This window comes from Lepisosteus oculatus, unplaced genomic scaffold (genome assembly GCF_040954835.1).
Source record: "Lepisosteus oculatus isolate fLepOcu1 unplaced genomic scaffold, fLepOcu1.hap2 HAP2_SCAFFOLD_95, whole genome shotgun sequence".
NCBI lineage: Eukaryota > Metazoa > Chordata > Actinopteri > Semionotiformes > Lepisosteidae > Lepisosteus > Lepisosteus oculatus.
In genome coordinates this window covers 397,736-421,785 of record NW_027168431.1, presented here as the reverse complement: position 1 = coordinate 421,785, position 24,050 = coordinate 397,736, and the positions used below count along the sequence as shown (strand labels likewise).

The 24,050-nt window shown below is 48.8% G+C and overlaps 18 non-coding genes across 18 annotated transcripts; 12 read left to right on the top strand and 6 right to left on the bottom strand.

The window, feature by feature from the left end:
* Nucleotides 1-94: 94 nt before the first annotated feature.
* Nucleotides 95-177, bottom strand: trnal-cag (transfer RNA leucine (anticodon CAG)). The gene has a single exon. It is a non-coding gene; the product is annotated as a tRNA-Leu (tRNA).
* Nucleotides 178-456: 279 nt separating this feature from the next.
* trnam-cau (transfer RNA methionine (anticodon CAU)) lies at nucleotides 457-528 on the top strand. The gene has a single exon. It is a non-coding gene; the product is annotated as a tRNA-Met (tRNA).
* An 821-nt stretch (nucleotides 529-1,349) lies between these two features.
* trnak-cuu (transfer RNA lysine (anticodon CUU)) lies at nucleotides 1,350-1,422 on the top strand. The gene has a single exon. It is a non-coding gene; the product is annotated as a tRNA-Lys (tRNA).
* Nucleotides 1,423-4,213: 2,791 nt separating this feature from the next.
* trnal-cag (transfer RNA leucine (anticodon CAG)) lies at nucleotides 4,214-4,296 on the bottom strand. Its single transcript has one exon. It is a non-coding gene; the product is annotated as a tRNA-Leu (tRNA).
* A 279-nt stretch (nucleotides 4,297-4,575) lies between these two features.
* On the top strand, nucleotides 4,576-4,647 carry trnam-cau (transfer RNA methionine (anticodon CAU)). The gene has a single exon. It is a non-coding gene; the product is annotated as a tRNA-Met (tRNA).
* An 821-nt stretch (nucleotides 4,648-5,468) lies between these two features.
* Nucleotides 5,469-5,541, top strand: trnak-cuu (transfer RNA lysine (anticodon CUU)). The gene has a single exon. It is a non-coding gene; the product is annotated as a tRNA-Lys (tRNA).
* Nucleotides 5,542-8,332: 2,791 nt separating this feature from the next.
* Nucleotides 8,333-8,415, bottom strand: trnal-cag (transfer RNA leucine (anticodon CAG)). Its single transcript has one exon. It is a non-coding gene; the product is annotated as a tRNA-Leu (tRNA).
* Nucleotides 8,416-8,694: 279 nt separating this feature from the next.
* On the top strand, nucleotides 8,695-8,766 carry trnam-cau (transfer RNA methionine (anticodon CAU)). The gene has a single exon. It is a non-coding gene; the product is annotated as a tRNA-Met (tRNA).
* Nucleotides 8,767-9,581: 815 nt separating this feature from the next.
* Nucleotides 9,582-9,654, top strand: trnak-cuu (transfer RNA lysine (anticodon CUU)). The gene has a single exon. It is a non-coding gene; the product is annotated as a tRNA-Lys (tRNA).
* Nucleotides 9,655-12,445: 2,791 nt separating this feature from the next.
* trnal-cag (transfer RNA leucine (anticodon CAG)) lies at nucleotides 12,446-12,528 on the bottom strand. Its single transcript has one exon. It is a non-coding gene; the product is annotated as a tRNA-Leu (tRNA).
* Nucleotides 12,529-12,807: 279 nt separating this feature from the next.
* trnam-cau (transfer RNA methionine (anticodon CAU)) lies at nucleotides 12,808-12,879 on the top strand. The gene has a single exon. It is a non-coding gene; the product is annotated as a tRNA-Met (tRNA).
* Nucleotides 12,880-13,700: 821 nt separating this feature from the next.
* On the top strand, nucleotides 13,701-13,773 carry trnak-cuu (transfer RNA lysine (anticodon CUU)). Its single transcript has one exon. It is a non-coding gene; the product is annotated as a tRNA-Lys (tRNA).
* A 2,791-nt stretch (nucleotides 13,774-16,564) lies between these two features.
* trnal-cag (transfer RNA leucine (anticodon CAG)) lies at nucleotides 16,565-16,647 on the bottom strand. The gene has a single exon. It is a non-coding gene; the product is annotated as a tRNA-Leu (tRNA).
* A 279-nt stretch (nucleotides 16,648-16,926) lies between these two features.
* Nucleotides 16,927-16,998, top strand: trnam-cau (transfer RNA methionine (anticodon CAU)). The gene has a single exon. It is a non-coding gene; the product is annotated as a tRNA-Met (tRNA).
* An 821-nt stretch (nucleotides 16,999-17,819) lies between these two features.
* On the top strand, nucleotides 17,820-17,892 carry trnak-cuu (transfer RNA lysine (anticodon CUU)). The gene has a single exon. It is a non-coding gene; the product is annotated as a tRNA-Lys (tRNA).
* A 2,791-nt stretch (nucleotides 17,893-20,683) lies between these two features.
* trnal-cag (transfer RNA leucine (anticodon CAG)) lies at nucleotides 20,684-20,766 on the bottom strand. Its single transcript has one exon. It is a non-coding gene; the product is annotated as a tRNA-Leu (tRNA).
* A 279-nt stretch (nucleotides 20,767-21,045) lies between these two features.
* On the top strand, nucleotides 21,046-21,117 carry trnam-cau (transfer RNA methionine (anticodon CAU)). Its single transcript has one exon. It is a non-coding gene; the product is annotated as a tRNA-Met (tRNA).
* An 821-nt stretch (nucleotides 21,118-21,938) lies between these two features.
* Nucleotides 21,939-22,011, top strand: trnak-cuu (transfer RNA lysine (anticodon CUU)). The gene has a single exon. It is a non-coding gene; the product is annotated as a tRNA-Lys (tRNA).
* Nucleotides 22,012-24,050: the final 2,039 nt, after the last annotated feature.

The following is a 24,050-nucleotide window of genomic DNA, read 5'->3' as shown; positions in this document are numbered from 1 at the left end:
CAGGGGATACACCTACGCCTATCGGCGCACGTTCCCTGCGTCAGGCTGCTTCACCCATTTGCACCCGACTGGAGACGGCACTGAGCAAGCTTTTTGTCAGGAGTGGGATTCGAACCCACGCCTCCAGGGGAGACTGCGACCTGAACGCAGCGCCTTAGACCGCTCGGCCATCCTGACGCGGGCCCCCTGTCCCGGGGCGGTCTGATGAGCCACCGCGATCCCACTACGCTCCTCGAGTATCGCACTGTTATTAATACTACAGTGTGACTCCAGCATTAAAATGTTTGGAAAATGTGTCGGCTTTTATAATCCAGTGTAGAGCAGCATGTGATGATTTGTGCTACAACACCAAGCGCTCAAAGTGACGTCTGCGTTTGTCGTTGAAACTTTCAACTCTTTCATCACTTATGTAGGAAATAAAAAGAGCAGTTGTGCGCCACACGCAGAGGGGCCGTCAGCAGAGTGGCGCAGCGGAAGCGTGCTGGGCCCATAACCCAGAGGTCGATGGATCGAAACCATCCTCTGCTACGTGTGTCCTATGCACGATTCATAAGCATGCCATTGGGTTAGCAAAGTGCCTTCAAATAGTCTGCATCTCCCTTTCTTTAAATTCTGTCCTGAGTTTCTCTCTGGTGTGTGTTTGTGCAAGCTTGACACTTGCGGGACTCTTTAATCTTCACCAATACGGAGATGACCAAATGTGTCTTCGGTTGTTCTGAGGTCTTTGATAGTTTCTTTGAAAGCTTCAACTGAACCTCGAAATCGAAGCAGTTATGTTTATATTGATTTCTCACTGTAATCATTACGAACCAGGAACAGCCAGCACACTCGGTCGCATTAGTAATTATGTCACGTCTCTACTTAGCAGAGCATTCAAAGGCCCACTGGAAGTAGTAAAGCACTAAAACACTGCAAAACTGAACTCGGGAAAATCATACTGGGAGCTCTGAGCGATGTCTGCATCCAAGCCATCCAATACGGACTCTGAAACCTTGGAATATCAACACTATGATGCGCTACCTTTTACCTGGAGCAAAACGATGGAATTAGAAGAATGCTTACCGCAGGATACAACTGTGCCGCTGTTATTTGGAGCACGGTTTTCACTTGCATGAAAACTACAGCAGAACGTAGAAGGATGATCACTGAGGAGTCCACGCGGGCATGCTGAGGAGATTGTAGGTCGTACATTTCAATGATTACTGACATTTGCGCTGCTGGAGGTACAGTAATCAACAAAGAACAGGGTGTGCTACTCTCGAATCCGGTCAGCACATGATGAAAAGCCAGGAAGTATACCTTGTCAAATTGCCGTCAACAGGGACAAGTTAACCACCAGCTCTACCGGCGCCCGGCTAGCTCAGTCGGTAGAGCATGAGACTCTTAATCTCAGGGTCGTGGGTTCGAGCCCCACGTTGGGCGGTGCCCGTCTCCTTATTAACAAAGTTTCCCGCTCATCCTTGAACCTCTTACACCTCGATGGTACCGAGCACTGCGTTTTAATGCACAGGTGTGATCAAACCGAGATGAAAAGGGCGTATCTAGCTCCTTGCCCGAGAGATAAATCAAGGGTTCCGCAGATAATCCCTTGGCTCCGGTCACCGGGACGCAGATAGGAGCTGCAGCCATCATAACTTGTATGAAAACTAAGAAGAGCTCCTGTCTATTTACAGTTTCATTTACTCTAGCGTTTCCTTAAACATTGCGTGTACGAAGGCTAAGAAATTGGAGAGCTATTCTAATACAATAACTATTAGGAATCTTTTGGGCATAACAGTTTCACTGTGATTTTGCAGGTAACACGTACGTTGGGAAAACATTTTGAACGCGATCAATAACCGCACTGGAAAAATGTGGGAAAGAAAGGGCGAAAAGCGACTCTTCAACATGTGGAAATATCTTCCTGAGCGGAGCCCTCTTCTCGAAGCTCAACACTCTGCAAGAGTCACTTCTCCCAACTTGCGCCCGCAGGTTTCCGTAGTGTGCCTGCAAAGAGCCATCCGCTTGAGACAGGTGCACCTCCCGATTTCATTGAACTAAGCTAGATGCACAATTTCTAATGCAGCCTTCATCACAATAGACAGTTCATTTCTCGAAAGCTTGTCGTAAAAAAAGGAAACAAAGAACGAAAACGTATAGCTGACAATCTTCTGAAGATGCAGATTCAGCTTTGGGGAAATGGACATTTTATGTATGCAGATGCTTTTCAAGCGCTGGTTTTAGAACGTCGCTGTGCTTCCAGCATCCTTTTCAGCCTTCTAAACTGGCTACCGAGGTGCCGATCACATTGTAAAGCGGTTGAGAGGCCGGAGCTGCTCAAACCGCTCTTGCCGTTTCCCATCAATCAAAAGCACTATGTTGTTTCTTTGTATGGAAAGCTTTTCAAGTCTGGCATCGACACGCACCTTTCCTGAAACGTCCAAAAGGTGAATGCTTCGCAAAGAAATCCAGTCTACCTTCAGGGGGCATGATGTTGAAATCGGAATGAGCCCTGGGTGGGCTTGAAGCAGCAGCTGTTCAGTTAACAGCTGCACAGAAACGCACCCCGCTTGCTTTGTATCATTCGCAAGTTTCTGGTTAAAGAGTAAAAAAGGCTGGAATTCTTCTGCCAGCCGGCAGGATTTCTTCTGCACTCACCCAGAAAAGCCAAGAATTGTATTTCATCTTTCGCAAGCTGTATTTTCCAGGAGGAGAATGAATACTTGCATTAAACTGAATCAAGCCGACAGAGACGCACAGCCGTTGTTTTTCTCCATGGGAAGTTTTTCGTTAAGGAAAAACACCGTTGTCATTTTCTTGCCAGCCGGCGGTATTTCTTGTGCAGCGATGAGCCAGATTTGTATTTCGTATTTCGCAAGTTGTGTGAATTTCTTGAAGTTGAAAGTGAATTCGCTCCAGAAAAGAAATGTCCAGTCGCATGAAAGCCGTGGCTGTTTGTTAAACCGCAGGACCTGAGCTTGCGTTCTGTTTCTCATGGCGTTCGCAAAGGCGATTCCTGCCTTTAAAACTGCTGTGACTGCGACTGAAAGTGGCGTGTGGCGCAGCTTCTAAAGTCTTGTTGACGCTCCTCGATGTTGCTTTCTCTCTGCCTAAGGAAGTTCGATTGTCGCGTCGGAACGGGGAGACCTAATCCTTCCAGCTTTAAGCCACCCTTCAGTCTTCTGAAGGGTGTCCGAGTGCTAGCATGTCATTTGGCTTTTTTTTGGGGGGAAGCGGAGAGCGACATTGAAAAAGGTTACCGCCGCCGCCTCGCCCTCCGTGTTAAATGATCGCAAGCCGGCGGCGGCGGCGCTCCCTGTAGTCGTGGCCGAGCGGTTAAGACGATGGGCTAGAAAGCCATTGGGGTCTCCCCGCGTCGGCTCGAATCCTGCCCACTACGGCGCCCTTCTCCTGTCGCTTCGGCCTGCCCAGAAAAAGGCGGAGTGCCGTTTCTCTCTTCCTGCTTCTTGTACAAACGCTAAATCGCTTGGACCTGCTGCCTTGGAAGTAATGTCTTCAACATCCACCAGTGACATTTCACAGCTGGAAGCACACAGCCACGCTTTTGGCATTGGCATGTCTTTTGCGCCCTACTTCCAGCCTTTGAAGACCTAATTATTCAAACTGAAAGAACCGGCTGAATGAGTGTTTGCAGTGCACCAGGAGGAGCAGGGACCATAGCATTGGAGGGGTGAGGATGGCGCAGATGGAAACGTTTTCATGCGCTCCTCTGGGAGGAATGAAAAGAAAAGACGAAACCGGAAACAGTAGTAGCCGCAAGAGGAAGTGTCTTCAAGCGCCAAGCAAGCGCTCCTCGTTAGTATAGTGGTGCGTATCCCCGCCTGTCACGTGGGAGACCAGGGATGGATTGCTTGACGGCGAGCCAGGTTGCTTTTCTCCCATCAGATTCCAACCGCTAATGCTAACGCAGTGTGTGGGAGCTTACATGCTTTTCCTTTCCCGTCTTTTTCGGACGACTATTCCAAAGGGGTAACCTGAAGGAATAGGGGCCTGAAGACACGAGGCATTCTTAAACCAGCACTGGGCTGCACGGCCTTCTGTTGTGATCAGGTTATATTCGAGTCAAAAAGCCAGAGCATCCGCTTCCATCCTATGGAGCACGAGCTAAATCGGAAGAGGCAGGGGATACACCTACGCCTATCGGCGCACGTTCCCTGCGTCAGGCTGCTTCACCCATTTGCACCCGACTGGAGACGGCACTGAGCAAGCTTTTTGTCAGGAGTGGGATTCGAACCCACGCCTCCAGGGGAGACTGCGACCTGAACGCAGCGCCTTAGACCGCTCGGCCATCCTGACGCGGGCCCCCTGTCCCGGGGCGGTCTGATGAGCCACCGCGATCCCACTACGCTCCTCGAGTATCGCACTGTTATTAATACTACAGTGTGACTCCAGCATTAAAATGTTTGGAAAATGTGTCGGCTTTTATAATCCAGTGTAGAGCAGCATGTGATGATTTGTGCTACAACACCAAGCGCTCAAAGTGACGTCTGCGTTTGTCGTTGAAACTTTCAACTCTTTCATCACTTATGTAGGAAATAAAAAGAGCAGTTGTGCGCCACACGCAGAGGGGCCGTCAGCAGAGTGGCGCAGCGGAAGCGTGCTGGGCCCATAACCCAGAGGTCGATGGATCGAAACCATCCTCTGCTACGTGTGTCCTATGCACGATTCATAAGCATGCCATTGGGTTAGCAAAGTGCCTTCAAATAGTCTGCATCTCCCTTTCTTTAAATTCTGTCCTGAGTTTCTCTCTGGTGTGTGTTTGTGCAAGCTTGACACTTGCGGGACTCTTTAATCTTCACCAATACGGAGATGACCAAATGTGTCTTCGGTTGTTCTGAGGTCTTTGATAGTTTCTTTGAAAGCTTCAACTGAACCTCGAAATCGAAGCAGTTATGTTTATATTGATTTCTCACTGTAATCATTACGAACCAGGAACAGCCAGCACACTCGGTCGCATTAGTAATTATGTCACGTCTCTACTTAGCAGAGCATTCAAAGGCCCACTGGAAGTAGTAAAGCACTAAAACACTGCAAAACTGAACTCGGGAAAATCATACTGGGAGCTCTGAGCGATGTCTGCATCCAAGCCATCCAATACGGACTCTGAAACCTTGGAATATCAACACTATGATGCGCTACCTTTTACCTGGAGCAAAACGATGGAATTAGAAGAATGCTTACCGCAGGATACAACTGTGCCGCTGTTATTTGGAGCACGGTTTTCACTTGCATGAAAACTACAGCAGAACGTAGAAGGATGATCACTGAGGAGTCCACGCGGGCATGCTGAGGAGATTGTAGGTCGTACATTTCAATGATTACTGACATTTGCGCTGCTGGAGGTACAGTAATCAACAAAGAACAGGGTGTGCTACTCTCGAATCCGGTCAGCACATGATGAAAAGCCAGGAAGTATACCTTGTCAAATTGCCGTCAACAGGGACAAGTTAACCACCAGCTCTACCGGCGCCCGGCTAGCTCAGTCGGTAGAGCATGAGACTCTTAATCTCAGGGTCGTGGGTTCGAGCCCCACGTTGGGCGGTGCCCGTCTCCTTATTAACAAAGTTTCCCGCTCATCCTTGAACCTCTTACACCTCGATGGTACCGAGCACTGCGTTTTAATGCACAGGTGTGATCAAACCGAGATGAAAAGGGCGTATCTAGCTCCTTGCCCGAGAGATAAATCAAGGGTTCCGCAGATAATCCCTTGGCTCCGGTCACCGGGACGCAGATAGGAGCTGCAGCCATCATAACTTGTATGAAAACTAAGAAGAGCTCCTGTCTATTTACAGTTTCATTTACTCTAGCGTTTCCTTAAACATTGCGTGTACGAAGGCTAAGAAATTGGAGAGCTATTCTAATACAATAACTATTAGGAATCTTTTGGGCATAACAGTTTCACTGTGATTTTGCAGGTAACACGTACGTTGGGAAAACATTTTGAACGCGATCAATAACCGCACTGGAAAAATGTGGGAAAGAAAGGGCGAAAAGCGACTCTTCAACATGTGGAAATATCTTCCTGAGCGGAGCCCTCTTCTCGAAGCTCAACACTCTGCAAGAGTCACTTCTCCCAACTTGCGCCCGCAGGTTTCCGTAGTGTGCCTGCAAAGAGCCATCCGCTTGAGACAGGTGCACCTCCCGATTTCATTGAACTAAGCTAGATGCACAATTTCTAATGCAGCCTTCATCACAATAGACAGTTCATTTCTCGAAAGCTTGTCGTAAAAAAAGGAAACAAAGAACGAAAACGTATAGCTGACAATCTTCTGAAGATGCAGATTCAGCTTTGGGGAAATGGACATTTTATGTATGCAGATGCTTTTCAAGCGCTGGTTTTAGAACGTCGCTGTGCTTCCAGCATCCTTTTCAGCCTTCTAAACTGGCTACCGAGGTGCCGATCACATTGTAAAGCGGTTGAGAGGCCGGAGCTGCTCAAACCGCTCTTGCCGTTTCCCATCAATCAAAAGCACTATGTTGTTTCTTTGTATGGAAAGCTTTTCAAGTCTGGCATCGACACGCACCTTTCCTGAAACGTCCAAAAGGTGAATGCTTCGCAAAGAAATCCAGTCTACCTTCAGGGGGCATGATGTTGAAATCGGAATGAGCCCTGGGTGGGCTTGAAGCAGCAGCTGTTCAGTTAACAGCTGCACAGAAACGCACCCCGCTTGCTTTGTATCATTCGCAAGTTTCTGGTTAAAGAGTAAAAAAGGCTGGAATTCTTCTGCCAGCCGGCAGGATTTCTTCTGCACTCACCCAGAAAAGCCAAGAATTGTATTTCATCTTTCGCAAGCTGTATTTTCCAGGAGGAGAATGAATACTTGCATTAAACTGAATCAAGCCGACAGAGACGCACAGCCGTTGTTTTTCTCCATGGGAAGTTTTTCGTTAAGGAAAAACACCGTTGTCATTTTCTTGCCAGCCGGCGGTATTTCTTGTGCAGCGATGAGCCAGATTTGTATTTCGTATTTCGCAAGTTGTGTGAATTTCTTGAAGTTGAAAGTGAATTCGCTCCAGAAAAGAAATGTCCAGTCGCATGAAAGCCGTGGCTGTTTGTTAAACCGCAGGACCTGAGCTTGCGTTCTGTTTCTCATGGCGTTCGCAAAGGCGATTCCTGCCTTTAAAACTGCTGTGACTGCGACTGAAAGTGGCGTGTGGCGCAGCTTCTAAAGTCTTGTTGACGCTCCTCGATGTTGCTTTCTCTCTGCCTAAGGAAGTTCGATTGTCGCGTCGGAACGGGGAGACCTAATCCTTCCAGCTTTAAGCCACCCTTCAGTCTTCTGAAGGGTGTCCGAGTGCTAGCATGTCATTTGGCTTTTTTTTGGGGGGAAGCGGAGAGCGACATTGAAAAAGGTTACCGCCGCCGCCTCGCCCTCCGTGTTAAATGATCGCAAGCCGGCGGCGGCGGCGCTCCCTGTAGTCGTGGCCGAGCGGTTAAGACGATGGGCTAGAAAGCCATTGGGGTCTCCCCGCGTCGGCTCGAATCCTGCCCACTACGGCGCCCTTCTCCTGTCGCTTCGGCCTGCCCAGAAAAAGGCGGAGTGCCGTTTCTCTCTTCCTGCTTCTTGTACAAACGCTAAATCGCTTGGACCTGCTGCCTTGGAAGTAATGTCTTCAACATCCACCAGTGACATTTCACAGCTGGAAGCACACAGCCACGCTTTTGGCATTGGCATGTCTTTTGCGCCCTACTTCCAGCCTTTGAAGACCTAATTATTCAAACTGAAAGAACCGGCTGAATGAGTGTTTGCAGTGCACCAGGAGGAGCAGGGACCATAGCATTGGAGGGGTGAGGATGGCGCAGATGGAAACGTTTTCATGCGCTCCTCTGGGAGGAATGAAAAGAAAAGACGAAACCGGAAACAGTAGTAGCCGCAAGAGGAAGTGTCTTCAAGCGCCAAGCAAGCGCTCCTCGTTAGTATAGTGGTGCGTATCCCCGCCTGTCACGTGGGAGACCAGGGATGGATTGCTTGACGGCGAGCCAGGTTGCTTTTCTCCCATCAGATTCCAACCGCTAATGCTAACGCAGTGTGTGGGAGCTTACATGCTTTTCCTTTCCCGTCTTTTTCGGACGACTATTCCAAAGGGGTAACCTGAAGGAATAGGGGCCTGAAGACACGAGGCATTCTTAAACCAGCACTGGGCTGCACGGCCTTCTGTTGTGATCAGGTTATATTCGAGTCAAAAAGCCAGAGCATCCGCTTCCATCCTATGGAGCACGAGCTAAATCGGAAGAGGCAGGGGATACACCTACGCCTATCGGCGCACGTTCCCTGCGTCAGGCTGCTTCACCCATTTGCACCCGACTGGAGACGGCACTGAGCAAGCTTTTTGTCAGGAGTGGGATTCGAACCCACGCCTCCAGGGGAGACTGCGACCTGAACGCAGCGCCTTAGACCGCTCGGCCATCCTGACGCGGGCCCCCTGTCCCGGGGCGGTCTGATGAGCCACCGCGATCCCACTACGCTCCTCGAGTATCGCACTGTTATTAATACTACAGTGTGACTCCAGCATTAAAATGTTTGGAAAATGTGTCGGCTTTTATAATCCAGTGTAGAGCAGCATGTGATGATTTGTGCTACAACACCAAGCGCTCAAAGTGACGTCTGCGTTTGTCGTTGAAACTTTCAACTCTTTCATCACTTATGTAGGAAATAAAAAGAGCAGTTGTGCGCCACACGCAGAGAGGCCGTCAGCAGAGTGGCGCAGCGGAAGCGTGCTGGGCCCATAACCCAGAGGTCGATGGATCGAAACCATCCTCTGCTACGTGTGTCCTATGCACGATTCATAAGCATGCCATTGGGTTAGCAAAGTGCCTTCAAATAGTCTCCCTTTCTTTAAATTCTGTCCTGAGTTTCTCTCTCGTGTGTGTTTGTGCAAGCTTGACACTTGCGGGACTCTTTAATCTTCACCAATACGGAGATGACCAAATGTGTCTTCGGTTGTTCTGAGGTCTTTGATAGTTTCTTTGAAAGCTTCAACTGAACCTCGAAATCGAAGCAGTTATGTTTATATTGATTTCTCGCGTTAATCATTACGAACCAGGAACAGCCAGCACACTCGGTCGCATTAGTAATTATGTCACGTCTCTACTTAGCAGAGCATTCAAAGGCCCACTGGAAGTAGTAAAGCACTAAAACACTGCAAAACTGAACTCGGGAAAATCATACTGGGAGCTCTGAGCGATGTCTGCATCCAAGCCATCCAATACGGACTCTGAAACCTTGGAATATCAACACTATGATGCGCTACCTTTTACCTGGAGCAAAACGATGGAATTAGAAGAATGCTTACCGCAGGATACAACTGTGCCGCTGTTATTTGGAGCACGGTTTTCACTTGCATGAAAACTACAGCAGAACGTAGAAGGATGATCACTGAGGAGTCCACGCGGGCATGCTGAGGAGATTGTAGGTCGTACATTTCAATGATTACTGACATTTGCGCTGCTGGAGGTACAGTAATCAACAAAGAACAGGGTGTGCTACTCTCGAATCCGGTCAGCACATGATGAAAAGCCAGGAAGTATACCTTGTCAAATTGCCGTCAACAGGGACAAGTTAACCACCAGCTCCACCGGCGCCCGGCTAGCTCAGTCGGTAGAGCATGAGACTCTTAATCTCAGGGTCGTGGGTTCGAGCCCCACGTTGGGCGGTGCCCGTCTCCTTATTAACAAAGTTTCCCGCTCATCCTTGAACCTCTTACACCTCGATGGTACCGAGCACTGCGTTTTAATGCACAGGTGTGATCAAACCGAGATGAAAAGGGCGTATCTAGCTCCTTGCCCGAGAGATAAATCAAGGGTTCCGCAGATAATCCCTTGGCTCCGGTCACCGGGACGCAGATAGGAGCTGCAGCCATCATAACTTGTATGAAAACTAAGAAGAGCTCCTGTCTATTTACAGTTTCATTTACTCTAGCGTTTCCTTAAACATTGCGTGTACGAAGGCTAAGAAATTGGAGAGCTATTCTAATACAATAACTATTAGGAATCTTTTGGGCATAACAGTTTCACTGTGATTTTGCAGGTAACACGTACGTTGGGAAAACATTTTGAACGCGATCAATAACCGCACTGGAAAAATGTGGGAAAGAAAGGGCGAAAAGCGACTCTTCAACATGTGGAAATATCTTCCTGAGCGGAGCCCTCTTCTCGAAGCTCAACACTCTGCAAGAGTCACTTCTCCCAACTTGCGCCCGCAGGTTTCCGTAGTGTGCCTGCAAAGAGCCATCCGCTTGAGACAGGTGCACCTCCCGATTTCATTGAACTAAGCTAGATGCACAATTTCTAATGCAGCCTTCATCACAATAGACAGTTCATTTCTCGAAAGCTTGTCGTAAAAAAAGGAAACAAAGAACGAAAACGTATAGCTGACAATCTTCTGAAGATGCAGATTCAGCTTTGGGGAAATGGACATTTTATGTATGCAGATGCTTTTCAAGCGCTGGTTTTAGAACGTCGCTGTGCTTCCAGCATCCTTTTCAGCCTTCTAAACTGGCTACCGAGGTGCCGATCACATTGTAAAGCGGTTGAGAGGCCGGAGCTGCTCAAACCGCTCTTGCCGTTTCCCATCAATCAAAAGCACTATGTTGTTTCTTTGTATGGAAAGCTTTTCAAGTCTGGCATCGACACGCACCTTTCCTGAAACGTCCAAAAGGTGAATGCTTCGCAAAGAAATCCAGTCTACCTTCAGGGGGCATGATGTTGAAATCGGAATGAGCCCTGGGTGGGCTTGAAGCAGCAGCTGTTCAGTTAACAGCTGCACAGAAACGCACCCCGCTTGCTTTGTATCATTCGCAAGTTTCTGGTTAAAGAGTAAAAAAGGCTGGAATTCTTCTGCCAGCCGGCAGGATTTCTTCTGCACTCACCCAGAAAAGCCAAGAATTGTATTTCATCTTTCGCAAGCTGTATTTTCCAGGAGGAGAATGAATACTTGCATTAAACTGAATCAAGCCGACAGAGACGCACAGCCGTTGTTTTTCTCCATGGGAAGTTTTTCGTTAAGGAAAAACACCGTTGTCATTTTCTTGCCAGCCGGCGGTATTTCTTGTGCAGCGATGAGCCAGATTTGTATTTCGTATTTCGCAAGTTGTGTGAATTTCTTGAAGTTGAAAGTGAATTCGCTCCAGAAAAGAAATGTCCAGTCGCATGAAAGCCGTGGCTGTTTGTTAAACCGCAGGACCTGAGCTTGCGTTCTGTTTCTCATGGCGTTCGCAAAGGCGATTCCTGCCTTTAAAACTGCTGTGACTGCGACTGAAAGTGGCGTGTGGCGCAGCTTCTAAAGTCTTGTTGACGCTCCTCGATGTTGCTTTCTCTCTGCCTAAGGAAGTTCGATTGTCGCGTCGGAACGGGGAGACCTAATCCTTCCAGCTTTAAGCCACCCTTCAGTCTTCTGAAGGGTGTCCGAGTGCTAGCATGTCATTTGGCTTTTTTTTGGGGGGAAGCGGAGAGCGACATTGAAAAAGGTTACCGCCGCCGCCTCGCCCTCCGTGTTAAATGATCGCAAGCCGGCGGCGGCGGCGCTCCCTGTAGTCGTGGCCGAGCGGTTAAGACGATGGGCTAGAAAGCCATTGGGGTCTCCCCGCGTCGGCTCGAATCCTGCCCACTACGGCGCCCTTCTCCTGTCGCTTCGGCCTGCCCAGAAAAAGGCGGAGTGCCGTTTCTCTCTTCCTGCTTCTTGTACAAACGCTAAATCGCTTGGACCTGCTGCCTTGGAAGTAATGTCTTCAACATCCACCAGTGACATTTCACAGCTGGAAGCACACAGCCACGCTTTTGGCATTGGCATGTCTTTTGCGCCCTACTTCCAGCCTTTGAAGACCTAATTATTCAAACTGAAAGAACCGGCTGAATGAGTGTTTGCAGTGCACCAGGAGGAGCAGGGACCATAGCATTGGAGGGGTGAGGATGGCGCAGATGGAAACGTTTTCATGCGCTCCTCTGGGAGGAATGAAAAGAAAAGACGAAACCGGAAACAGTAGTAGCCGCAAGAGGAAGTGTCTTCAAGCGCCAAGCAAGCGCTCCTCGTTAGTATAGTGGTGCGTATCCCCGCCTGTCACGTGGGAGACCAGGGATGGATTGCTTGACGGCGAGCCAGGTTGCTTTTCTCCCATCAGATTCCAACCGCTAATGCTAACGCAGTGTGTGGGAGCTTACATGCTTTTCCTTTCCCGTCTTTTTCGGACGACTATTCCAAAGGGGTAACCTGAAGGAATAGGGGCCTGAAGACACGAGGCATTCTTAAACCAGCACTGGGCTGCACGGCCTTCTGTTGTGATCAGGTTATATTCGAGTCAAAAAGCCAGAGCATCCGCTTCCATCCTATGGAGCACGAGCTAAATCGGAAGAGGCAGGGGATACACCTACGCCTATCGGCGCACGTTCCCTGCGTCAGGCTGCTTCACCCATTTGCACCCGACTGGAGACGGCACTGAGCAAGCTTTTTGTCAGGAGTGGGATTCGAACCCACGCCTCCAGGGGAGACTGCGACCTGAACGCAGCGCCTTAGACCGCTCGGCCATCCTGACGCGGGCCCCCTGTCCCGGGGCGGTCTGATGAGCCACCGCGATCCCACTACGCTCCTCGAGTATCGCACTGTTATTAATACTACAGTGTGACTCCAGCATTAAAATGTTTGGAAAATGTGTCGGCTTTTATAATCCAGTGTAGAGCAGCATGTGATGATTTGTGCTACAACACCAAGCGCTCAAAGTGACGTCTGCGTTTGTCGTTGAAACTTTCAACTCTTTCATCACTTATGTAGGAAATAAAAAGAGCAGTTGTGCGCCACACGCAGAGGGGCCGTCAGCAGAGTGGCGCAGCGGAAGCGTGCTGGGCCCATAACCCAGAGGTCGATGGATCGAAACCATCCTCTGCTACGTGTGTCCTATGCACGATTCATAAGCATGCCATTGGGTTAGCAAAGTGCCTTCAAATAGTCTGCATCTCCCTTTCTTTAAATTCTGTCCTGAGTTTCTCTCTGGTGTGTGTTTGTGCAAGCTTGACACTTGCGGGACTCTTTAATCTTCACCAATACGGAGATGACCAAATGTGTCTTCGGTTGTTCTGAGGTCTTTGATAGTTTCTTTGAAAGCTTCAACTGAACCTCGAAATCGAAGCAGTTATGTTTATATTGATTTCTCACTGTAATCATTACGAACCAGGAACAGCCAGCACACTCGGTCGCATTAGTAATTATGTCACGTCTCTACTTAGCAGAGCATTCAAAGGCCCACTGGAAGTAGTAAAGCACTAAAACACTGCAAAACTGAACTCGGGAAAATCATACTGGGAGCTCTGAGCGATGTCTGCATCCAAGCCATCCAATACGGACTCTGAAACCTTGGAATATCAACACTATGATGCGCTACCTTTTACCTGGAGCAAAACGATGGAATTAGAAGAATGCTTACCGCAGGATACAACTGTGCCGCTGTTATTTGGAGCACGGTTTTCACTTGCATGAAAACTACAGCAGAACGTAGAAGGATGATCACTGAGGAGTCCACGCGGGCATGCTGAGGAGATTGTAGGTCGTACATTTCAATGATTACTGACATTTGCGCTGCTGGAGGTACAGTAATCAACAAAGAACAGGGTGTGCTACTCTCGAATCCGGTCAGCACATGATGAAAAGCCAGGAAGTATACCTTGTCAAATTGCCGTCAACAGGGACAAGTTAACCACCAGCTCTACCGGCGCCCGGCTAGCTCAGTCGGTAGAGCATGAGACTCTTAATCTCAGGGTCGTGGGTTCGAGCCCCACGTTGGGCGGTGCCCGTCTCCTTATTAACAAAGTTTCCCGCTCATCCTTGAACCTCTTACACCTCGATGGTACCGAGCACTGCGTTTTAATGCACAGGTGTGATCAAACCGAGATGAAAAGGGCGTATCTAGCTCCTTGCCCGAGAGATAAATCAAGGGTTCCGCAGATAATCCCTTGGCTCCGGTCACCGGGACGCAGATAGGAGCTGCAGCCATCATAACTTGTATGAAAACTAAGAAGAGCTCCTGTCTATTTACAGTTTCATTTACTCTAGCGTTTCCTTAAACATTGCGTGTACGAAGGCTAAGAAATTGGAGAGCTATTCTAATACAATAACTATTAGGAATCTTTTGGGCATAACAGTTTCACTGTGATTTTGCAGGTAACACGTACGTTGGGAAAACATTTTGAACGCGATCAATAACCGCACTGGAAAAATGTGGGAAAGAAAGGGCGAAAAGCGACTCTTCAACATGTGGAAATATCTTCCTGAGCGGAGCCCTCTTCTCGAAGCTCAACACTCTGCAAGAGTCACTTCTCCCAACTTGCGCCCGCAGGTTTCCGTAGTGTGCCTGCAAAGAGCCATCCGCTTGAGACAGGTGCACCTCCCGATTTCATTGAACTAAGCTAGATGCACAATTTCTAATGCAGCCTTCATCACAATAGACAGTTCATTTCTCGAAAGCTTGTCGTAAAAAAAGGAAACAAAGAACGAAAACGTATAGCTGACAATCTTCTGAAGATGCAGATTCAGCTTTGGGGAAATGGACATTTTATGTATGCAGATGCTTTTCAAGCGCTGGTTTTAGAACGTCGCTGTGCTTCCAGCATCCTTTTCAGCCTTCTAAACTGGCTACCGAGGTGCCGATCACATTGTAAAGCGGTTGAGAGGCCGGAGCTGCTCAAACCGCTCTTGCCGTTTCCCATCAATCAAAAGCACTATGTTGTTTCTTTGTATGGAAAGCTTTTCAAGTCTGGCATCGACACGCACCTTTCCTGAAACGTCCAAAAGGTGAATGCTTCGCAAAGAAATCCAGTCTACCTTCAGGGGGCATGATGTTGAAATCGGAATGAGCCCTGGGTGGGCTTGAAGCAGCAGCTGTTCAGTTAACAGCTGCACAGAAACGCACCCCGCTTGCTTTGTATCATTCGCAAGTTTCTGGTTAAAGAGTAAAAAAGGCTGGAATTCTTCTGCCAGCCGGCAGGATTTCTTCTGCACTCACCCAGAAAAGCCAAGAATTGTATTTCATCTTTCGCAAGCTGTATTTTCCAGGAGGAGAATGAATACTTGCATTAAACTGAATCAAGCCGACAGAGACGCACAGCCGTTGTTTTTCTCCATGGGAAGTTTTTCGTTAAGGAAAAACACCGTTGTCATTTTCTTGCCAGCCGGCGGTATTTCTTGTGCAGCGATGAGCCAGATTTGTATTTCGTATTTCGCAAGTTGTGTGAATTTCTTGAAGTTGAAAGTGAATTCGCTCCAGAAAAGAAATGTCCAGTCGCATGAAAGCCGTGGCTGTTTGTTAAACCGCAGGACCTGAGCTTGCGTTCTGTTTCTCATGGCGTTCGCAAAGGCGATTCCTGCCTTTAAAACTGCTGTGACTGCGACTGAAAGTGGCGTGTGGCGCAGCTTCTAAAGTCTTGTTGACGCTCCTCGATGTTGCTTTCTCTCTGCCTAAGGAAGTTCGATTGTCGCGTCGGAACGGGGAGACCTAATCCTTCCAGCTTTAAGCCACCCTTCAGTCTTCTGAAGGGTGTCCGAGTGCTAGCATGTCATTTGGCTTTTTTTTGGGGGGAAGCGGAGAGCGACATTGAAAAAGGTTACCGCCGCCGCCTCGCCCTCCGTGTTAAATGATCGCAAGCCGGCGGCGGCGGCGCTCCCTGTAGTCGTGGCCGAGCGGTTAAGACGATGGGCTAGAAAGCCATTGGGGTCTCCCCGCGTCGGCTCGAATCCTGCCCACTACGGCGCCCTTCTCCTGTCGCTTCGGCCTGCCCAGAAAAAGGCGGAGTGCCGTTTCTCTCTTCCTGCTTCTTGTACAAACGCTAAATCGCTTGGACCTGCTGCCTTGGAAGTAATGTCTTCAACATCCACCAGTGACATTTCACAGCTGGAAGCACACAGCCACGCTTTTGGCATTGGCATGTCTTTTGCGCCCTACTTCCAGCCTTTGAAGACCTAATTATTCAAACTGAAAGAACCGGCTGAATGAGTGTTTGCAGTGCACCAGGAGGAGCAGGGACCATAGCATTGGAGGGGTGAGGATGGCGCAGATGGAAACGTTTTCATGCGCTCCTCTGGGAGGAATGAAAAGAAAAGACGAAACCGGAAACAGTAGTAGCCGCAAGAGGAAGTGTCTTCAAGCGCCAAGCAAGCGCTCCTCGTTAGTATAGTGGTGCGTATCCCCGCCTGTCACGTGGGAGACCAGGGATGGATTGCTTGACGGCGAGCCAGGTTGCTTTTCTCCCATCAGATTCCAACCGCTAATGCTAACGCAGTGTGTGGGAGCTTACATGCTTTTCCTTTCCCGTCTTTTTCGGACGACTATTCCAAAGGGGTAACCTGAAGGAATAGGGGCCTGAAGACACGAGGCATTCTTAAACCAGCACTGGGCTGCACGGCCTTCTGTTGTGATCAGGTTATATTCGAGTCAAAAAGCCAGAGCATCCGCTTCCATCCTATGGAGCACGAGCTAAATCGGAAGAGGCAGGGGATACACCTACGCCTATCGGCGCACGTTCCCTGCGTCAGGCTGCTTCACCCATTTGCACCCGACTGGAGACGGCACTGAGCAAGCTTTTTGTCAGGAGTGGGATTCGAACCCACGCCTCCAGGGGAGACTGCGACCTGAACGCAGCGCCTTAGACCGCTCGGCCATCCTGACGCGGGCCCCCTGTCCCGGGGCGGTCTGATGAGCCACCGCGATCCCACTACGCTCCTCGAGTATCGCACTGTTATTAATACTACAGTGTGACTCCAGCATTAAAATGTTTGGAAAATGTGTCGGCTTTTATAATCCAGTGTAGAGCAGCATGTGATGATTTGTGCTACAACACCAAGCGCTCAAAGTGACGTCTGCGTTTGTCGTTGAAACTTTCAACTCTTTCATCACTTATGTAGGAAATAAAAAGAGCAGTTGTGCGCCACACGCAGAGGGGCCGTCAGCAGAGTGGCGCAGCGGAAGCGTGCTGGGCCCATAACCCAGAGGTCGATGGATCGAAACCATCCTCTGCTACGTGTGTCCTATGCACGATTCATAAGCATGCCATTGGGTTAGCAAAGTGCCTTCAAATAGTCTGCATCTCCCTTTCTTTAAATTCTGTCCTGAGTTTCTCTCTGGTGTGTGTTTGTGCAAGCTTGACACTTGCGGGACTCTTTAATCTTCACCAATACGGAGATGACCAAATGTGTCTTCGGTTGTTCTGAGGTCTTTGATAGTTTCTTTGAAAGCTTCAACTGAACCTCGAAATCGAAGCAGTTATGTTTATATTGATTTCTCACTGTAATCATTACGAACCAGGAACAGCCAGCACACTCGGTCGCATTAGTAATTATGTCACGTCTCTACTTAGCAGAGCATTCAAAGGCCCACTGGAAGTAGTAAAGCACTAAAACACTGCAAAACTGAACTCGGGAAAATCATACTGGGAGCTCTGAGCGATGTCTGCATCCAAGCCATCCAATACGGACTCTGAAACCTTGGAATATCAACACTATGATGCGCTACCTTTTACCTGGAGCAAAACGATGGAATTAGAAGAATGCTTACCGCAGGATACAACTGTGCCGCTGTTATTTGGAGCACGGTTTTCACTTGCATGAAAACTACAGCAGAACGTAGAAGGATGATCACTGAGGAGTCCACGCGGGCATGCTGAGGAGATTGTAGGTCGTACATTTCAATGATTACTGACATTTGCGCTGCTGGAGGTACAGTAATCAACAAAGAACAGGGTGTGCTACTCTCGAATCCGGTCAGCACATGATGAAAAGCCAGGAAGTATACCTTGTCAAATTGCCGTCAACAGGGACAAGTTAACCACCAGCTCTACCGGCGCCCGGCTAGCTCAGTCGGTAGAGCATGAGACTCTTAATCTCAGGGTCGTGGGTTCGAGCCCCACGTTGGGCGGTGCCCGTCTCCTTATTAACAAAGTTTCCCGCTCATCCTTGAACCTCTTACACCTCGATGGTACCGAGCACTGCGTTTTAATGCACAGGTGTGATCAAACCGAGATGAAAAGGGCGTATCTAGCTCCTTGCCCGAGAGATAAATCAAGGGTTCCGCAGATAATCCCTTGGCTCCGGTCACCGGGACGCAGATAGGAGCTGCAGCCATCATAACTTGTATGAAAACTAAGAAGAGCTCCTGTCTATTTACAGTTTCATTTACTCTAGCGTTTCCTTAAACATTGCGTGTACGAAGGCTAAGAAATTGGAGAGCTATTCTAATACAATAACTATTAGGAATCTTTTGGGCATAACAGTTTCACTGTGATTTTGCAGGTAACACGTACGTTGGGAAAACATTTTGAACGCGATCAATAACCGCACTGGAAAAATGTGGGAAAGAAAGGGCGAAAAGCGACTCTTCAACATGTGGAAATATCTTCCTGAGCGGAGCCCTCTTCTCGAAGCTCAACACTCTGCAAGAGTCACTTCTCCCAACTTGCGCCCGCAGGTTTCCGTAGTGTGCCTGCAAAGAGCCATCCGCTTGAGACAGGTGCACCTCCCGATTTCATTGAACTAAGCTAGATGCACAATTTCTAATGCAGCCTTCATCACAATAGACAGTTCATTTCTCGAAAGCTTGTCGTAAAAAAAGGAAACAAAGAACGAAAACGTATAGCTGACAATCTTCTGAAGATGCAGATTCAGCTTTGGGGAAATGGACATTTTATGTATGCAGATGCTTTTCAAGCGCTGGTTTTAGAACGTCGCTGTGCTTCCAGCATCCTTTTCAGCCTTCTAAACTGGCTACCGAGGTGCCGATCACATTGTAAAGCGGTTGAGAGGCCGGAGCTGCTCAAACCGCTCTTGCCGTTTCCCATCAATCAAAAGCACTATGTTGTTTCTTTGTATGGAAAGCTTTTCAAGTCTGGCATCGACACGCACCTTTCCTGAAACGTCCAAAAGGTGAATGCTTCGCAAAGAAATCCAGTCTACCTTCAGGGGGCATGATGTTGAAATCGGAATGAGCCCTGGGTGGGCTTGAAGCAGCAGCTGTTCAGTTAACAGCTGCACAGAAACGCACCCCGCTTGCTTTGTATCATTCGCAAGTTTCTGGTTAAAGAGTAAAAAAGGCTGGAATTCTTCTGCCAGCCGGCAGGATTTCTTCTGCACTCACCCAGAAAAGCCAAGAATTGTATTTCATCTTTCGCAAGCTGTATTTTCCAGGAGGAGAATGAATACTTGCATTAAACTGAATCAAGCCGACAGAGACGCACAGCCGTTGTTTTTCTCCATGGGAAGTTTTTCGTTAAGGAAAAACACCGTTGTCATTTTCTTGCCAGCCGGCGGTATTTCTTGTGCAGCGATGAGCCAGATTTGTATTTCGTATTTCGCAAGTTGTGTGAATTTCTTGAAGTTGAAAGTGAATTCGCTCCAGAAAAGAAATGTCCAGTCGCATGAAAGCCGTGGCTGTTTGTTAAACCGCAGGACCTGAGCTTGCGTTCTGTTTCTCATGGCGTTCGCAAAGGCGATTCCTGCCTTTAAAACTGCTGTGACTGCGACTGAAAGTGGCGTGTGGCGCAGCTTCTAAAGTCTTGTTGACGCTCCTCGATGTTGCTTTCTCTCTGCCTAAGGAAGTTCGATTGTCGCGTCGGAACGGGGAGACCTAATCCTTCCAGCTTTAAGCCACCCTTCAGTCTTCTGAAGGGTGTCCGAGTGCTAGCATGTCATTTGGCTTTTTTTTGGGGGGAAGCGGAGAGCGACATTGAAAAAGGTTACCGCCGCCGCCTCGCCCTCCGTGTTAAATGATCGCAAGCCGGCGGCGGCGGCGCTCCCTGTAGTCGTGGCCGAGCGGTTAAGACGATGGGCTAGAAAGCCATTGGGGTCTCCCCGCGTCGGCTCGAATCCTGCCCACTACGGCGCCCTTCTCCTGTCGCTTCGGCCTGCCCAGAAAAAGGCGGAGTGCCGTTTCTCTCTTCCTGCTTCTTGTACAAACGCTAAATCGCTTGGACCTGCTGCCTTGGAAGTAATGTCTTCAACATCCACCAGTGACATTTCACAGCTGGAAGCACACAGCCACGCTTTTGGCATTGGCATGTCTTTTGCGCCCTACTTCCAGCCTTTGAAGACCTAATTATTCAAACTGAAAGAACCGGCTGAATGAGTGTTTGCAGTGCACCAGGAGGAGCAGGGACCATAGCATTGGAGGGGTGAGGATGGCGCAGATGGAAACGTTTTCATGCGCTCCTCTGGGAGGAATGAAAAGAAAAGACGAAACCGGAAACAGTAGTAGCCGCAAGAGGAAGTGTCTTCAAGCGCCAAGCAAGCGCTCCTCGTTAGTATAGTGGTGCGTATCCCCGCCTGTCACGTGGGAGACCAGGGATGGATTGCTTGACGGCGAGCCAGGTTGCTTTTCTCCCATCAGATTCCAACCGCTAATGCTAACGCAGTGTGTGGGAGCTTACATGCTTTTCCTTTCCCGTCTTTTTCGGACGACTATTCCAAAGGGGTAACCTGAAGGAATAGGGGCCTGAAGACACGAGGCATTCTTAAACCAGCACTGGGCTGCACGGCCTTCTGTTGTGATCAGGTTATATTCGAGTCAAAAAGCCAGAGCATCCGCTTCCATCCTATGGAGCACGAGCTAAATCGGAAGAGGCAGGGGATACACCTACGCCTATCGGCGCACGTTCCCTGCGTCAGGCTGCTTCACCCATTTGCACCCGACTGGAGACGGCACTGAGCAAGCTTTTTGTCAGGAGTGGGATTCGAACCCACGCCTCCAGGGGAGACTGCGACCTGAACGCAGCGCCTTAGACCGCTCGGCCATCCTGACGCGGGCCCCCTGTCCCGGGGCGGTCTGATGAGCCACCGCGATCCCACTACGCTCCTCGAGTATCGCACTGTTATTAATACTACAGTGTGACTCCAGCATTAAAATGTTTGGAAAATGTGTCGGCTTTTATAATCCAGTGTAGAGCAGCATGTGATGATTTGTGCTACAACACCAAGCGCTCAAAGTGACGTCTGCGTTTGTCGTTGAAACTTTCAACTCTTTCATCACTTATGTAGGAAATAAAAAGAGCAGTTGTGCGCCACACGCAGAGGGGCCGTCAGCAGAGTGGCGCAGCGGAAGCGTGCTGGGCCCATAACCCAGAGGTCGATGGATCGAAACCATCCTCTGCTACGTGTGTCCTATGCACGATTCATAAGCATGCCATTGGGTTAGCAAAGTGCCTTCAAATAGTCTGCATCTCCCTTTCTTTAAATTCTGTCCTGAGTTTCTCTCTGGTGTGTGTTTGTGCAAGCTTGACACTTGCGGGACTCTTTAATCTTCACCAATACGGAGATGACCAAATGTGTCTTCGGTTGTTCTGAGGTCTTTGATAGTTTCTTTGAAAGCTTCAACTGAACCTCGAAATCGAAGCAGTTATGTTTATATTGATTTCTCACTGTAATCATTACGAACCAGGAACAGCCAGCACACTCGGTCGCATTAGTAATTATGTCACGTCTCTACTTAGCAGAGCATTCAAAGGCCCACTGGAAGTAGTAAAGCACTAAAACACTGCAAAACTGAACTCGGGAAAATCATACTGGGAGCTCTGAGCGATGTCTGCATCCAAGCCATCCAATACGGACTCTGAAACCTTGGAATATCAACACTATGATGCGCTACCTTTTACCTGGAGCAAAACGATGGAATTAGAAGAATGCTTACCGCAGGATACAACTGTGCCGCTGTTATTTGGAGCACGGTTTTCACTTGCATGAAAACTACAGCAGAACGTAGAAGGATGATCACTGAGGAGTCCACGCGGGCATGCTGAGGAGATTGTAGGTCGTACATTTCAATGATTACTGACATTTGCGCTGCTGGAGGTACAGTAATCAACAAAGAACAGGGTGTGCTACTCTCGAATCCGGTCAGCACATGATGAAAAGCCAGGAAGTATACCTTGTCAAATTGCCGTCAACAGGGACAAGTTAACCACCAGCTCTACCGGCGCCCGGCTAGCTCAGTCGGTAGAGCATGAGACTCTTAATCTCAGGGTCGTGGGTTCGAGCCCCACGTTGGGCGGTGCCCGTCTCCTTATTAACAAAGTTTCCCGCTCATCCTTGAACCTCTTACACCTCGATGGTACCGAGCACTGCGTTTTAATGCACAGGTGTGATCAAACCGAGATGAAAAGGGCGTATCTAGCTCCTTGCCCGAGAGATAAATCAAGGGTTCCGCAGATAATCCCTTGGCTCCGGTCACCGGGACGCAGATAGGAGCTGCAGCCATCATAACTTGTATGAAAACTAAGAAGAGCTCCTGTCTATTTACAGTTTCATTTACTCTAGCGTTTCCTTAAACATTGCGTGTACGAAGGCTAAGAAATTGGAGAGCTATTCTAATACAATAACTATTAGGAATCTTTTGGGCATAACAGTTTCACTGTGATTTTGCAGGTAACACGTACGTTGGGAAAACATTTTGAACGCGATCAATAACCGCACTGGAAAAATGTGGGAAAGAAAGGGCGAAAAGCGACTCTTCAACATGTGGAAATATCTTCCTGAGCGGAGCCCTCTTCTCGAAGCTCAACACTCTGCAAGAGTCACTTCTCCCAACTTGCGCCCGCAGGTTTCCGTAGTGTGCCTGCAAAGAGCCATCCGCTTGAGACAGGTGCACCTCCCGATTTCATTGAACTAAGCTAGATGCACAATTTCTAATGCAGCCTTCATCACAATAGACAGTTCATTTCTCGAAAGCTTGTCGTAAAAAAAGGAAACAAAGAACGAAAACGTATAGCTGACAATCTTCTGAAGATGCAGATTCAGCTTTGGGGAAATGGACATTTTATGTATGCAGATGCTTTTCAAGCGCTGGTTTTAGAACGTCGCTGTGCTTCCAGCATCCTTTTCAGCCTTCTAAACTGGCTACCGAGGTGCCGATCACATTGTAAAGCGGTTGAGAGGCCGGAGCTGCTCAAACCGCTCTTGCCGTTTCCCATCAATCAAAAGCACTATGTTGTTTCTTTGTATGGAAAGCTTTTCAAGTCTGGCATCGACACGCACCTTTCCTGAAACGTCCAAAAGGTGAATGCTTCGCAAAGAAATCCAGTCTACCTTCAGGGGGCATGATGTTGAAATCGGAATGAGCCCTGGGTGGGCTTGAAGCAGCAGCTGTTCAGTTAACAGCTGCACAGAAACGCACCCCGCTTGCTTTGTATCATTCGCAAGTTTCTGGTTAAAGAGTAAAAAAGGCTGGAATTCTTCTGCCAGCCGGCAGGATTTCTTCTGCACTCACCCAGAAAAGCCAAGAATTGTATTTCATCTTTCGCAAGCTGTATTTTCCAGGAGGAGAATGAATACTTGCATTAAACTGAATCAAGCCGACAGAGACGCACAGCCGTTGTTTTTCTCCATGGGAAGTTTTTCGTTAAGGAAAAACACCGTTGTCATTTTCTTGCCAGCCGGCGGTATTTCTTGTGCAGCGATGAGCCAGATTTGTATTTCGTATTTCGCAAGTTGTGTGAATTTCTTGAAGTTGAAAGTGAATTCGCTCCAGAAAAGAAATGTCCAGTCGCATGAAAGCCGTGGCTGTTTGTTAAACCGCAGGACCTGAGCTTGCGTTCTGTTTCTCATGGCGTTCGCAAAGGCGATTCCTGCCTTTAAAACTGCTGTGACTGCGACTGAAAGTGGCGTGTGGCGCAGCTTCTAAAGTCTTGTTGACGCTCCTCGATGTTGCTTTCTCTCTGCCTAAGGAAGTTCGATTGTCGCGTCGGAACGGGGAGACCTAATCCTTCCAGCTTTAAGCCACCCTTCAGTCTTCTGAAGGGTGTCCGAGTGCTAGCATGTCATTTGGCTTTTTTTTGGGGGGAAGCGGAGAGCGACATTGAAAAAGGTTACCGCCGCCGCCTCGCCCTCCGTGTTAAATGATCGCAAGCCGGCGGCGGCGGCGCTCCCTGTAGTCGTGGCCGAGCGGTTAAGACGATGGGCTAGAAAGCCATTGGGGTCTCCCCGCGTCGGCTCGAATCCTGCCCACTACGGCGCCCTTCTCCTGTCGCTTCGGCCTGCCCAGAAAAAGGCGGAGTGCCGTTTCTCTCTTCCTGCTTCTTGTACAAACGCTAA